The 15379-nt window shown below is 40.8% G+C and overlaps 1 long non-coding RNA gene across 1 annotated transcript; it reads left to right on the plus strand.

Annotated features, from left to right (window-relative positions):
• The first annotated feature begins 2361 nt into the window (after positions 1 to 2361).
• Positions 2362 to 7522, plus strand: LOC144083972 (uncharacterized). Its single transcript, XR_013303672.1, has 3 exons — positions 2362 to 3042; positions 3516 to 3606; positions 5751 to 7522. It is a non-coding gene; the product is annotated as an uncharacterized LOC144083972 (long non-coding RNA).
• The last annotated feature ends 7857 nt before the right edge of the window (positions 7523 to 15379 follow it).

The following is a 15379-nucleotide window of genomic DNA, read 5'->3' on the forward strand; positions in this document are numbered from 1 at the left end:
TTTGACCATAGGAGTTTTTGGAAGTGATAGAAGCCACTCTTTCCCTTGACTCCCCCTTTGGCCTATTTGCGACTGTTCATGAACAGACAGACTAGTAAACCACAACCGTGCAGCACACGAGTTCATTTGCCAGCACAGCATAAGCAAAGCTACACCCATTCTTGCTCATTTTTATGTTAATATGTGATTGTGCAACAAAGGAGGGACACTCAAGTGTACCACTCGGAGGAGGTTTATCGCTTTAAGGCTATGCTTCCTTCAAGTTAAAAGAAATGTTTTCAGTGCATGCTGTTTCTTATTGACAATTAAGTTTATGTTTTAATATAGAAAAGTAGAACCGCAAAGATTTATTGCACTGGAAAACATTTGATTAGTTTTGAAGCCATTTTGATTTATTTTATTTTTTACCAAAGTGACTAATGGAATTACTCTGTTGCACCATTCATAACCTTTTAGAACTAATTTTAATTTGTCGCTCTAAGCATATAAACAAGATCTATAAGTAACGACAGACTTCTCCATTTAGGTTTTTGTTCCAATGACTTTATTTTGTCAAAATTTTTGAATAAAGTAAAAAAAAAAATCATCACCCTTGTGTGTGGACAGCAAAAATTAGTTTAGACGTCCAAAAATGTAATTAGCTGCAGTTTTATAATATTTTATCAAGAGAGGTCCAAAGGGAGGGCTCAAAAAAATATAGCTGCACAATTTGGTTTTTCTTCACTTTGACCCCATTGGTTGCTATTGACGATAATGAATATCCAATCTATTGGACCTGGGAGGTCTGGCAGTAAATGATAATGTTTCAGTGACATTGACAGCAATTGCTGTGGTTTGGACATCACTTGCCATCAATGGCAACCAATGAGTTAATGACAAAGCATAGAAAAAGCTTTTTCCCATTAGAACTACTTTGGTGTTTAAGCCAATTCCCACTGCACTCCAGTCCACAAAAATGCTTTGTTAACTTAAAAAAGATGAGAGGCAAATACTTAAATGGCCCCATGCAGCTATGCAAACGTGACTATTTGGGCTTATTTGTATTAGTGAATACATTCATTCTTTCATTTTCTGGGGTCGCACGGGGTGCTTTAGCCTATCCCGGCCAACTATGAGCAGCAGGAGGTGGGGACACCCTGAATTGGTTGCCAGCCAGTTGTAGTAATCGCATAGTAAATTTTCTAAAATAATTCAGAGCACTCAGAAGAAAAGAATGGAAAAAAAAACGTGAAATGATAACCTCTAGCGTGGTCTTGGGTTGGTTCACTCAGAGTCCTGTGAGCAGTTTACTTAACCTATGAAGTTTACGTAACCTATATATTGTGAACAAAAGGTGATCCAGGTTCACCTCGTCATGCTGTTTCATCTGAAGTGGATCGGAAAGAGAACGTAAAAAGGGGAGATATGAGATGATCTTCCATTGCTCCTTCATGTTTGCTTGTTGAAAAGTGGTGACGTATTTTACTTAATAACATGTAGATCAGATGTCAATAAACAAATGCGCATCGTGCACAGGCATACATTCATGTCTTTTCCGAGCCATTTATCCTCACAAGGGTCGGGGTGCTGGAGCCTATCCCAGCCAACTTTGAGCAGTAGGCAAAGGACGCCCAGAACTGATTGCCCACCAATCGCACAACTACCATTTCCACTCACATTCCAACAGATACATATCTGATTTATATCCACGAGGACAATTTGACTTGAATTTTATTCTGCTTGAAAAGAGAGTGAACATAGCCATAATCAGCCTCATGAGTTGGCATTTCACTATATTTTCCCATTGCAGTCATGTTTTTTCACTTTTATTTGACAACTTATATCTACAATCTATAATAGTAATATGATGATGGAGTTGTTTGAACTGATATAGGACTTAAGCCCACCATCCACTAGGAGGCCGATGCCCTTTAGGAGTGGTAAAATGTAGTTAAGTGGTATAGTCTAGTATAGGCAAGTTGTATGACAGTAGACATGAGAGTCATATGAGACAAAACTCATTTAAAACACTCATTTGTCACAGAATATGACTCCTACCTTCCTCCAGAAATACAGTCACAGATGTATATGAAGCATGGTCCAACATTTCACATAACAATTCCAGCAATCCAATAGGTCAGAGGATGAAGCACCTCCTATGGGCGGAAGCAATCTGATTGGCGGTCATTCGGAAAGCCCGCCTATTTTCTCATCGCGTTCTACCCCTGGATTGGCCAGTAACACCGCTCGTCAAAGCAGGCCCGAGGAGGGCGTGTGCGGTTGGTGTCTCACTCGCCACTCTGATTGGTCAGCAGGCTGCTCTTACGTCACGAGCCTGCCAGCTGATCGAGCAGAGAAGCCGGTTTGAAGAGATGAGTTGGACCGGAGGGAGAGACCGGGGAGGGAGTCCCGAGGAGCAGCGAAGCAGCACGGGGTGTGACCGGTCAACAGGATACTGCTTTAGCTCCGCTCTCTGTCGTTTTCAAACATTTATCGTGTACAGCTCCATACGTTGTCACCGCTCGACATACAGTGTAAGCCGCGGAGAACTTCTCTCGTCGAACGCTCTGGAATTGTCAGGAGAAATTCTCAGAGTTTAAGGTGTGGCTGTCAGGCGTCCGCGTTGGAGAAATCTTATCAAACCCAAATGTTTTCGTGGGAGCGTGATCGTCCAGGGTTGGGCCCCCCTTCTTTTGCCTTCTCCCCGAACCGAAGCGGTCAGACATGTTCGGTCATTTTCTTCAACATCTTACATAACCAAACGTCGTGCCCACCTTGAACGTTCCGCTTCGGTTCGACTTGAAATGCAAGTGGCAGTCGAGATAAATACCTCAGCCAGAGGTGGGGGATGGCTTTTGGACGTTATTACGAGGTTTAGAAAGGACCGTCAGAATGTCACGGACGTGGCAACTTTACAGTAGAGAGCCGCTACAGGCCAACTGGGCGTGGGGTGGAACCGGCCCGAACAGTGCGATTCGTCCTCGCATGTCAACTGCGCATATTCGCTCTTATAGAATCGGCTTGTCCAGTGGCGCAGTGGAAGCGACGGATTTTCCCCTCAAAGTAAGTGTAAATATCCCATTTGAAAACTTTTAAACGAGAGATGGCTATCTTGCCATCTTTTTTTTTACATTCCAGATTTGAGTAAATATACCCCCCCTAGGTATCTCTATCAGGGTTGTATAATTTGTCTAACTGGGTCCAAATGTACTACGATGTCCCGGTCGATCGTCTGGGTGAAGGAAGGATGAAGCCAAAGCCTCCAAGAGTTGGTTTAATAGCAGTTGTCCTAGAAGGCAAAGGCGGTACAGGGTACAGTTCGATCATAATTAAGTGTACAGGAACATTGACCCTGTATAGTCTAATTAAGATAAGCTTTTAGTCAAGTAAAGCAGATTGAGTGAATTCTTTAAGGCCCCACCCTTTGCAGCGCAACATGGATGTGGAGAGTGGCCCCTCCTCCACCTCCTCAGTCATTTATTTCCCCTTTCAAGCTTGTCTCTTCCTATGCCCCCCTCCCCACCTCATATCTCCAGGTGCCCACTGAACAGACACTTGTTTAAAAACCGTTTTACACTTGCGCCACAGGACAGGATCTACGTCCAGGCGAATACAAAGGGATGAAAGGTGAGGCTTTTTGATATATCTGAGAATATTTAGTCTCAAAATAATAATCTTGTGAAGCAACCATAAAATTTGCATGTGATGATGTGCCATACTGCAAGTCTCGCAACCTGTTGCAGGTTTAGTTATGCAATGACCTCTGCCCTCCATTAGTGGTTCCAATTATATAATCCTATTGGCGGTGGTCATAGCCCCGCACGCCTGTCTACACTTCTTAAGAAAGTAATATTAATGGCTTACTTCCTATTTAAGCAGTGGGTGTCTTTTCCCACCTGCACACAGCATGTTGGCCCTAAAATGGCTCTGACCTTGTCATGTAATAACCTTCAGAGGTTTGGGATTTGCAACCCTGGTTAAGTGATAACAACTAATAATAATATTTAAAACCTAATAAATTTCACTTCATTGTTCAAACATTTCTACCATCAAAAAGTTAATTGTAAACGATGCTCTGGCCATCGCCTGCTGCAGACTAACCCACAAATGGCCTGTCGCTACGCAATGTATCACTTGTTGACTGTGAAAAGAACATTATGCACGGTGATCTTGCACAATTTGGACCGATGCGGAGGATTGTGGCTGGCATTTTTTTAAGACTATTAGTGTTAATCATGTTCCAATCTCAGCTCTTGCATTCTGGGTGAGAGGTACAGTGTTATAACTAGTGTCTCACAAAATTGACTTGGCTACCACTGTCACATTTTCAGTAAAAATGGGCTGCAAATTTGGAGTCTGTCATTATTTAGCCAGCTAGAGCAGTTACTGGTGATTCACGATAACCAGCAATTTGGTTGGTCTGTTTTAACGTGACGTTACCGTAACGTTCTTGTTTGTAATTGGGCGTTTTTCCACCCAACTTACTGTATGACCACCTAATTTAGATGTTGGCTTTTTCCTGTTTTTGTTTTTTAGTTGCAGTTCAATGGTTTGACCAATTTGTGCTTGTGTTAATGGTAGTTCTCTGTCAACCCTTACATGGTTAGATGTAATAAATCGTCGTCCAGTAGTGACGTCCAGTGGGCCACTCCCTAGACACTCACACATGCGCAAGTACATATACTTGATTTATATTCTACTCTGTTGTATTTGTTTAAATGGTAATTCCACCCTCCATAGTATAAATTCTGCGACATACTGATTCATCTCAGTGTGTGTGTCTTGATCATCGAATTTGGAAGGATTTAGTAAGACCAGTGGCCTCAACTCATCCAAATTGTCCACAGAGCACCGTGGAACTGACTTTTTTCACAGTCAGGATTTCTGACATTTATCTCAACCAACAAAACAGAAAAAAAATGTCGTTTGCTGAGTCATTCTTTCGGTTCCAAGTAGACTTCTGAGTGACAAGCCCGTGGAGTGATTTGGTGTACGTAAGCACGATTTAGGGTTGACTGTTATCGACGTAGCGGAGGATCTGCGGTGGAAATGCGGTAGCTGCAGTGAGGTTGCATATTTGGGATGGCCACGCCCCGGCAGGCCCATCAGATGAGCAGAACTGCTGGCTTCCATTTGCTTCGACTGGTTTGGACTCTATTTAGAATCATGGAGGACGATATCTTGCTCATGGCAGTGTTGGATTTTACTGTCGTATAGTGCACGGCAAAATGGAAGCAATGAAATCACTTGTTAGACCTAGGCGTGTTAGAAAATGCCTCTTCACCCTAGTGGTATGCGATTAAAAAATAATAATAAAATGCTCAGCAGCCTGACATAAAACTGAATGTACTGTATTGTACATTTCCTACTATTCCAAATGTAGTACACAAACATTACATCGGTTGAGACTATTTCCTCTGCCATCATATCGCTGGAACATTCCATTCTCCTATTCTGTCTCTGTGTTTTAAACAGAAAGGGAAGTCTGTAATAATAGCGCATTAACGCTGTGAAAGGGGCTCCTGTTTGCTTGCCCAATGAAATAATTTAGATCAATTATAATTTGTTGACATGCAAAAGAATTCATGCTATGCTTGTATAATGCATAGCATTTATAATAAGACTTTTCTCTTGCGGAAATTGAATACCGTAATACCGCAAACCATTTATTTTCACATCAGCATCTGCAGGTATAACCTTGGGAGTATAGCTTTGTGTTTTGATATAACCGCTAATATAAATGTTATCATTCTGCTCTTTTGTGCTTCCAGGAACAAGACTTTCCACTGCCTGACAGTAGAATGCCTGCTCTTCAGTTGAATTCCAAACTGGCCTTTGGTGGGAATTGTGCCGGGACCTCGATAACTGAGTGAGCAGGATCAGATCTAGCATATTGCAATTGAAAATGCCTGCATCATGAATCAAAACTCATTTAGAGTATAAAAGTGAGTTACTACACTTGTAAGGCCGAAATGATGAATGAAATGCATTTGATTTCTATGAATGCATGTAAACATGCACCGAATTAACGCCATCCAGGTTTGGGTTTTATCACTTTCTATGAGTGACCTAGATAACAAACAGAGTCTGTGCGTAGTTTGTGTGTCTTATACACAAAAACTCACGCGCACACACAACAACACAGTCAAACACACACTCCTTTTAGATTGAGCTAAAAGCTTTAGGGCAGGGATATTTCTTCACTAAAAGTAACCACCTCTTTCCATACACCTAAATAAAACAACATGGTTGGCTCAGATCAGGACATAACTTATAGCTCCTAATTTTTGAGTCTTTAGTAAGATTTGGTCTCTTGCTGCCATCGGAGGAGCTATTTAAAGATTATTTTGGGCTGCAGCGCACACCGTTTTGGCTTGGTGTGTGTGCAGAGCCAGTGATGAGGAGCAGTGGGCCTCTCAGCAGACAGAATGGAATGTGGACCATATGCAGCAGGCATCCAAAGAATGTAACTCGGCCTTGCTGAACTGACCAACCTAAAGATACACAGACTCAAGGAGGAGAGAAAGTTATAAGATAATGTCAAGAGAACTGATTTAAAGACACAAGTATGGATCACATGCTTGTTGGGAGTGGTCAGGGAGGGAGATGTGAGGAATAGGAGAATTATCTCATGTTAATGCAAAGGACAGTTCAGTGGGTATAAATTTACCTGGAACTTTTGTAATTGTGTAAGTGTAGATAGATATTGATGTCAAGAGCCACAACACACCTTTGTAATCACTCACCATGGCAAAATCAGGGGTTAAGTCAAATTGCTTGTATTGGTCTTGAGTTCTAATAAGAGGCCTCAGTTTGTGACAAACAATTAATGAATTATTGGTAAAGGCACATCTTGGTTACAGGGTTTACCGGTAGGTAGGAATGGAATAGGTTAGAATTGCATTCCAATGCAATCGAGGATTTTATGTTTTGCATTGTTAAAATGGTAGTACCAAATTTATCAATTAAGTTTTTCTGTAATTGAATACTAAGCATTTTTTGTTCAGAATAAATTCAATAACAAAGATAATCAGCATAATTGGCTTGTGTTTTTAGATAAATTTAAAAATATTTTGAATGGTAATAGCTAGCAGTGGTTTCCTCATAGTCGGTTTCAACCAGGAATTTTTATTTTCCGTGCATTCCTACTCAATACCAAGGTAAAAGGATTGTGTTAGCAGGTTTTTGCCAACATAAAGTCATGTAAATTATATACTAGATGGATATGATCATATTAATGCAAAGGTATGTCAGACCGGCGACCGCAGTGTTTTTTTTATTTTGCTACCTCAGGGCAAATGTATTGTTCTCATCTCCGTTAGCTTAGCATGCCGGGCTCGTAGGCCATCTGGATACAGCTGCATTGAGCACGACAGGAAACGCACAACACACTAGCACGGATGGTGCCATTGTTTTCATACTGCGTTAACCTCTATACTCTGTCTACTCACATGCACACCCCTAGTCTGCTGGAGTGTGAGAAATGGCATCTCAATTCATTTTAATTTGTTTTATTCTCGACACATTTATTCATTGAGGTTAATTCTCATCAGATTATTTCATCAAGATATGCCCTCCTAATCCTTTTTAGTTAAATGAGAATTCGGTTCATAAACTCAATCAGCAAAATGAATACCTGTGAGACAAAATTGTTTTAGCACTTTGCAGTTTTTATATGCATCAAGAAACAATTTGGTAACTAAATTAGAGATATTTGGGTCATTGAGATTTTTAGAATTATATCTAGATTTAAAAGATTGTGTTATTTGCATTAATATGTGAACGTGTGGATTTAGATCTGAACATACTGTATGCTTAAGGCATGATACGCTGGTGCTATTATTCACGTAGGAGCTAGTTAGGGCTTTGTGTGGGTCTTGTTTTGGATGCATTTCACTCTCCAGAGTGCACTTTTTTTTCCTCTGCCATTTTTGAACATTTATTTTATCTGTTCTTCTCAGGATATTGCATCTGAGTCATAGTTGCAATACTGCCCTTATCTGCAATTTTATTTGGTTACGTTATTTTCGTTTGCCTCAGCTGCTATAGTTAATCAAGGTTATATCTTCAGCGATAGGAAATTTCCTTGAGAAGAGAGCCTTTGTGCCGACCACTAAACATGACACTTGGGTGTTGGCTAACCACATGCAAAATGTTTGAAATCCAACTCTGATGACAGTCATCCTCTAAGGGTGGAGGGCAGAAGAAAGGATGAAATGGGGCACATATACCAAACCCGGGCGGCACTTATTCCTTTGCCTGGCCAACATTTCCTGTCTTCCAGCTAATAACTGGTCTGCTGCTCTGGGCGAGGGCGACCAAGGATATAATGCATACAGACTCGCGAGGATGAACTCATGGTGACACAAACAAACGTAAAATGGAACAACATAGTCTTTGACACACTATAGATGCATGAAGATCAGAAATCTTGATTCTTTATAATCCTGTCGTTGACGACGACTCTGTGTAGATCTCGTTTGAAGCTTTCTCTCTCAAATTAGTCTGTGCATGTGAAACAGCTCTTCACATGAGCTTCCAGCACACCCAGATGCGTTGTCATGCGGCATCCTAGTCTCCTCACAGCATGACTACCGTGTTGTTGACTTCTTACTTAATGACTTCAACGAGCCGTAAACCAGCCCAAATTGGTATGCACACGTGCGCATATCACCATTCTCGAGCATTCCTGGCTCCAGATGTGCACTATTAAGTCGGTAGAGGTCATTTCATCTTTCCCACCTGCTGACTTCCTGCCAGCTCACGTCATTTCTTCCTGAAGCAAATTCCATCCTGAATTTGGAGGAAGTAATACTTTGTGGTATTAGAATCCTGATCTAGGACTGAGTATAAAAGCAATATGTTGATCTGATTTGTTCGTGAATGCCAATTGTTGTGGTAAGGCCTGATGTTACTTGTGACTCCAAATGATTAACAGTCATTGCACTAAATATGGCATATTGTTTGTCTGTAATTTTTGCTGTATAGCAGTTTGGGCATTTCCATTTGAATATTTCAAAAATAGTATAGAAGCTCCAACACCCAAAACAATTTGTTCCCAAGATATGGGCAATTTCAAAATAATTGGCTTGAAAAATAATGGCACTTCAATATCTAATTGTTGCTTTCATAAACCTTGCTATAAGGAAACTGGTTTTAATGTTTATTTTAAATGGGGGTGGGGGGATTAATCCATCAATGTGTGTTCACTGTATGGTATGTTGGGATAAATAATTTCATATTCTTCTTTTCTTGACAGTCCTTTTTACAATTGGCCTTTTGGAATATTCATTCATTTTCTGAACCATTCCATTCATCCTCACACTCATACCTAGGGGCAATTTAGAGCATTCAATCAGCCTACCCTGCATTTCTTTGGATTGTGGGAGGCAACCAGAATACCCGGAGAAAACCCACGCAGGCCCAGCGATGACATGCAAACTCCACACAGGAGGACCGACCTGCATTCGAACCAAGGACACCAGAACTGTGAGTGCGATGCATGCATGTTTTATCCGTGACGTGATGCAAATTTCTGTCAAATTTCAAATTATTTAAGTGTCTCACCTATCGCTGGTTTTGTTCTAAATCCCACCCCTCAGTCGTAGGATTATGGCCACACACAAATAATCTTTACAGCCCAGCCGCTGAATTAAAAAAAACTTGACTGACGTGTGCATCTGAAAAGTAATGACACAATTTGTGCAAGTCGGATTGCTTATCCCTTTCAAAAATCCTTAGCAACCCATCAAATTTGGATTTGTTTTTTAGGGGAAGTTGCTTATCAAAGTTGTCAGTCCTTCAATGAATAGTAATGTTTTTTTCATTTGTTTTGTTTTTAACAATGACGAACGGTTTGTTCCTGATCAAATGGTGATGCCTGTTTGTTAAGACGTAAACAATTGCATGTTTTTCTTACCTGATTTCACAACAATGCCTAAACAATATGCACCCGTCCACCAAGTCTGATGGCCGTCAGATTTATGGTCTCCAAATAATGCCAGACAGAATGATTCTAGCGAGTTATTGTATTAATTAGTGGGTTTGGGCTTTTTCCTGTAGATAATGCACATTGCATGAAGCACTTGAGTAAAATAGTTATAAAGATTAGATCTCACCGTTATGACTGTGTGATTTGTGTGGAATGGTATTCCTGAGTGAAAACACATTTTGTAGGAACGCAAAAGACCGCAGAAGGCATTTTCATAGGTGGAGCTCCGATGACATTTTTTTGAGGTGATTCACAGCTCTTCCCATTCTTTTTGGTTGTGTCATTCTGTGCACAGCCGTTTTAGACACGCACTTACTGGCAACTTTTAGATGCAGTCCTCAATGAAATAGTTGGGTACCCTATTTAGTCATTCCACAGCAATTCGGTAATGTTCAAATATCTACAATGCCTGGTCTTAAAAACTTTATCTGAACAAGTCAGGTTCTCATATTGTCAATCTCAATTGTTGTGTAAATTTGTTATGTAGTATTGATCATACTTAAAGATTCGTTAACCTAGGCGTCATCAGCCTTGTATAATCAGTGACTTTCAGTACACCATGTTCTCCACTCGCTCTGCGTGCTTCACATATCATGAGTGCTAAGGAATAATAGGGGTGGAAATAACTTTAACAAGCAGCAGCTCTGTCACAACAAGCTGTTAAATTTGCCTAAGGCATGACTCCATTTCTTTGCTGAATGGAAAAAAATAGCTTTTATTGATTTGTTTGTGAGGTTTGATTTTTCTTTGAAATGCTAAAATTTGTAATTTGCCGGGATTTACTCAAAATGGTTTACAGCTGTATTTGGTCCTATTTTATGAGCTACTATAAAGTGACCACTCAAATAATTGACCAATCATAATTTTTTCACATTGGTGTGCTTTCTATGGGGGAATGGTTTATCTTTCATTTTATATGGTAATAAAAACAAGCATACTACTATAATGCAATTCTTTAGTTCAAAGCATGGAAGATGGGCCAAGTAATTTGAAAGCAATGATTTATTTCACATGGCATGAGATGCCCCACCAGTCATCACGTAGACATTAAATAATTGTGATCTCTGAATCCGGGTCAACCCTTTACATGTCCTTTTCGTTATCTGTATTTTCCCTCAATAACAGAAAATCCATTTTAGTCACACCAGAGGAATGTTGTCTCATCTTGGAGAACAATGTCTACTGGCATTTTTTTTTGCAAAAGAATTCGAATAAAACAAAGATGCCCTTGGCCAAAAAACATGTCAAACAGATCATTCTGAGTTTACAAAAAGATTGAACAGCTAACCCACTTTTTCCCAAATTACACTTTATTCATCAAACAAAAACAATGGAGCACTTGAACTATGAAAAGGTGTGTTTACACTTGCAGTTTAGCGCTTTCTACTCTTGCCCAGAGCAGTGTGGGGTTCATTTTAGGGGTTACTGGGTTCGGAGAGCTGTGTGCGAGTTTGCCTGGAGGCCTGTCCTTGAACAGTGAGAATATGCAGCGAGTGAAGGCCTTTTTAGATTGACTGACTACGATTGTTGAAGCTCAGCCAGCTGACTCGAGGCCAGGCAAGACAAATCCAGGGCTCCTCATAAGCATTAGACAGTAGCCGGCTTAGTTGTGCACCACATAAAAGGATTCTTGTCATTTTTGTCAGTTCGAAGCACGTCAAGTTTTACTGCTTATATTGCTTGATATGTTGGTGAATTTCAGCAACTCACCCTTAAGCAAAGTGCTGTAACCAGAGAACAGTTTAGTAAGCTAACATACTGCCGAACATGTTTTTCCTCAGGTTAGAATTTGAATGAGTTGCTCATTGGCTGACCTACAGCAGTTCTTCACTGGCAAGCTTTATGTGCTCATGTACCAACTAAAGCTGCCAGCTGAAGAACTGTTGTGGTCGGCTCTTCCCTGCAATGAAGACGGCATCTAGCGCCAGGACTCAAGTGTAATGATACTGATTGAAGGGGATCCATCCCTCTTTTTTCTACTACTTATCCTGTTCAGGGTTGCGGTTGAGCTAGACTTTATCCTAGGTGATCTGGGACAAGATGCTTGGAACACTCCATTTAATGTTTCTTCTGCAGCCTGTTCATGTGTTAAGATGCATACCATGATACTTGCTGTTGCATGGAACAAAATAATTGCTTCGAGGAAGATTTGTGGAAACGCATACAGTGCAAATGGAAAGTCTAAAACTTGTTCAAATGCTAGTTTGTTGAGATATAAATGTTTCTTGTACTTATCTGGGGTTTGCGTTCAAGTGAATGCTCATGGAATAGATCAAATGGGTAGTGGTAGGCTAGAAATCTTGCACGGTATTGTAATTTTAATAAACCATTTTGTAATCAAAGCCTTCAACACTGCCTTAAAATTGAAAAGAAAAAATAAATTAATTATAAAATGAAAATGTAATGACACATTAGACAGTATCTCAAATCCCTAACACCCCTGAAATCATCACTTTTCCAGGGTTTTCGGAAATACATTAATGCACTCCTGAAAATATTATTCTGGGGTCATTAGCAGATATGCCATGACAGGCTTCTTAATCTCATCCAGATCTTCATTAAAGATCTCCTCTACGGTCTCCTTGGTGATCCTTTCATTTGGGCCAAGAGGAAAACCAATCACACAGAGGCAATTTCGAAGATTAGAGCGGTTGTTCTAGCACCGCAATATTGTCTACGAACTGTGTTGATGAACTTGACGTTGTGAGCCGGCATGTCAGTTTAAGGTGGGCTAGTGTAGCCCTCCTTGCCTACCTTCCAAGACCTCAAAGACATGTAAAGTATCTCTCCCGTCTAGCCCACATGGAAAAGTCTTAATTTGTAGTTTGGTTTTGGAGCCTATCTGTAAGACCACCAGGAACTCTGTTTTTATTAACAGTTGAGCAACTCAAACCATAAAGAAATCTAAATTTTACTTTATGTATCGCGATGACAATATCACAACAGAAAACTGCTGCTGTTTTGCTGTCCTCTATATGGTTTTGCTTGTCCCAAGTTGTCACAAGATAAGCCATTCTCCTGCGTGCATTACTGCGTACTAACCCAACGGTAAACACCGAGGAAGGAATCCTTTTCCGTGACCCTCAGCACTCATAAATGGAACTTCAAGGGGCCAATGTCCAGACCAGGATATGAAAGAGCATTTAAAACTGCCAGCCAGAGTCCAACACGGAAGGAATGTTCCGGAGCCTTAACAAAACCAGATGCCCCAGCTTATGCGCACACATGGTCTGGGGTGTCTGCTCAGAAGAGCAAAATTCTTACTCTTCACCACAAATTGAATCGAGAACTCCAAGTTTTTGGTGGATCCCTTTCTGTGTCTTCTGACACTTTTGCCCTAATCTTCTTATCTCCTCTAGTCCTTTTCACCCTTGTGTTTGTGGAGTTTTTCCCCTCAACCTTCACCTTTACTCTCACACGTGCATGTACACCCATGCACACACATGAGAAAGACCAAATGGGATTATTGCACTGGCTCTCTCTCTCTTCTGTACATCCTCTTCTGGCAGCTTTGCCAATATCTTGCAACAGTGCATGTAAAGGTCAGACATTGACAGTGTGTTAGGTAGATTTTAGGTCAAACAGACACCTCTGATGAGGGCATCAAGAACTTGCACTATGTGTGAGAAGAAAGAGAAAAAATGTATTCTCCCCTTGTTACAATTTTTAGATTTACCACAGTCATTTATTGAATGCAGTAAATAAATGTTGGCAAACCCATCATATAATTGTAGTGCCAAATTGTCTGTTCTGAATCCAATCAGAACCAGACTTTTGCTCATACAGTTGTTGTGTGAAGACATGAAACCCAGAGGTCTGCTTTTAGTGTTTTGAGATGGACCCAGGGATGACCCAGGACATGCTGGAGAGAATATATTCCCTGGCTCAACTGGAAACACTTTGAGATCCCTTTGGAAAAGCGACAAAACGACTGGGGAAAGAGAAGTCCATGCTTTCCTTGTCGAATTACTGCCATTGACCCGACCTCGGATACCTGGAGGAAGAAGGGACACACACACACACACTAATGAATAAATAAAATGATAGAATCTTATCAAAGAGTATCACTAAATTAACTATCAAGATTCACACAGATCCACAAGCATTGAATTTGTACCCCAAAAATAAGTTATGTAATGTTGCGGTTTTGTGTTCTTAAAAACCTATGACAAAATGGAAGGAAAGGACGTGAAAGAGAGCAATGGAAAACGACTAATACTCGTGTTTTTCACGAGGCGTGTTTGAATGTGAAATGTAGTGTGTCAGAGGAGGGAGGAAGTCCCGAAAAACATGAGATTTTACCACAGCTACTCTGGCCACAGAGCCTCTATTTTATTTAATCTGTTAATTTTTTTCCTCTATGTACATTTCTCTACCAGGAAAGCAGTTTTAGAGTATAGAAAAAGATTTCCACTGCTGAGCGGGTATCAGGTGACACTCAAAGGTTGAATGTGTGTGTCGACGTAGCGGAGTCACGCAGGCAGGATAAGGTTGCTGCTGCTCCTTGGACGCTATAGAAGCACGGCATGTAAAATCATCAGGCCCTATAGCTGCATGTCTAGATGAACCCCATCTCCCTTTCACAGCAAACTCACAATATGTAGTGCGTAACTAGTTCAACTAAACTTGCCGGATTTTAGTAGTTCTTTTTTTGTAGTGTCTACTGCGCTCTCCTTTTCGTCAAAGCTCCAAGGCCAGTCCCCGAAGAGGTGTGTAAACTTTTTCTGAATTCTTCCTGAGGGTGAAATCATGTGAAAGCTGCTTAGGCAGATTATCCCTGCCTCGACGGCAGCTGGCAATGAGATCCTTGGGAGTGCACCTGACTCAATACTGGCTATGACGCAACTGCAGGCTGTGGCTCAGCGGGCCGCCACAATCCTCTGTGACCTTTGGCCCCCAAAATGAAAAATGCATCTTGGGCCTTAAACCATACTGGAAAACACATTACATTGCCTTTTCTTACTTTCGTTATGGGAGCCCAATTGGAATCGATGTTGTCTTTGGACTCTTTGGTGATTGGACACAATTCCTCTTTGCAATAAGTCTTTACAAATGAACCTGGGAAGCTGAACACAATTTATTGTGTAGTTTTGTAAAATGAAATAACAATTAAGATACTCATTCTTTGATATTATCGCTTAGCCTTGATCAAGGGCTAGAGTATAGAGTTCTACCCCTCCACTGCTGTTTTCTATCTAGCTGTCCAAGAGCGACGATATCATCACTCCGTTACGCACAGTTTAGTAGACGACTTTATTGTCATTTAAGAACAATTGAAACCCATATATCCACTACGTGTCAAAGTCACATACAGATTGGCAAATGTCATGAGCTTCTCACGACACTGCCACTCCACCCAATCAGAGCAAACGGTTTTAATATTCAAATACGTACTGAATATTCCAATTG

Source organism: Stigmatopora argus, chromosome 10, assembly GCF_051989625.1.
Source record: "Stigmatopora argus isolate UIUO_Sarg chromosome 10, RoL_Sarg_1.0, whole genome shotgun sequence".
Classification (NCBI taxonomy): domain Eukaryota; kingdom Metazoa; phylum Chordata; class Actinopteri; order Syngnathiformes; family Syngnathidae; genus Stigmatopora; species Stigmatopora argus.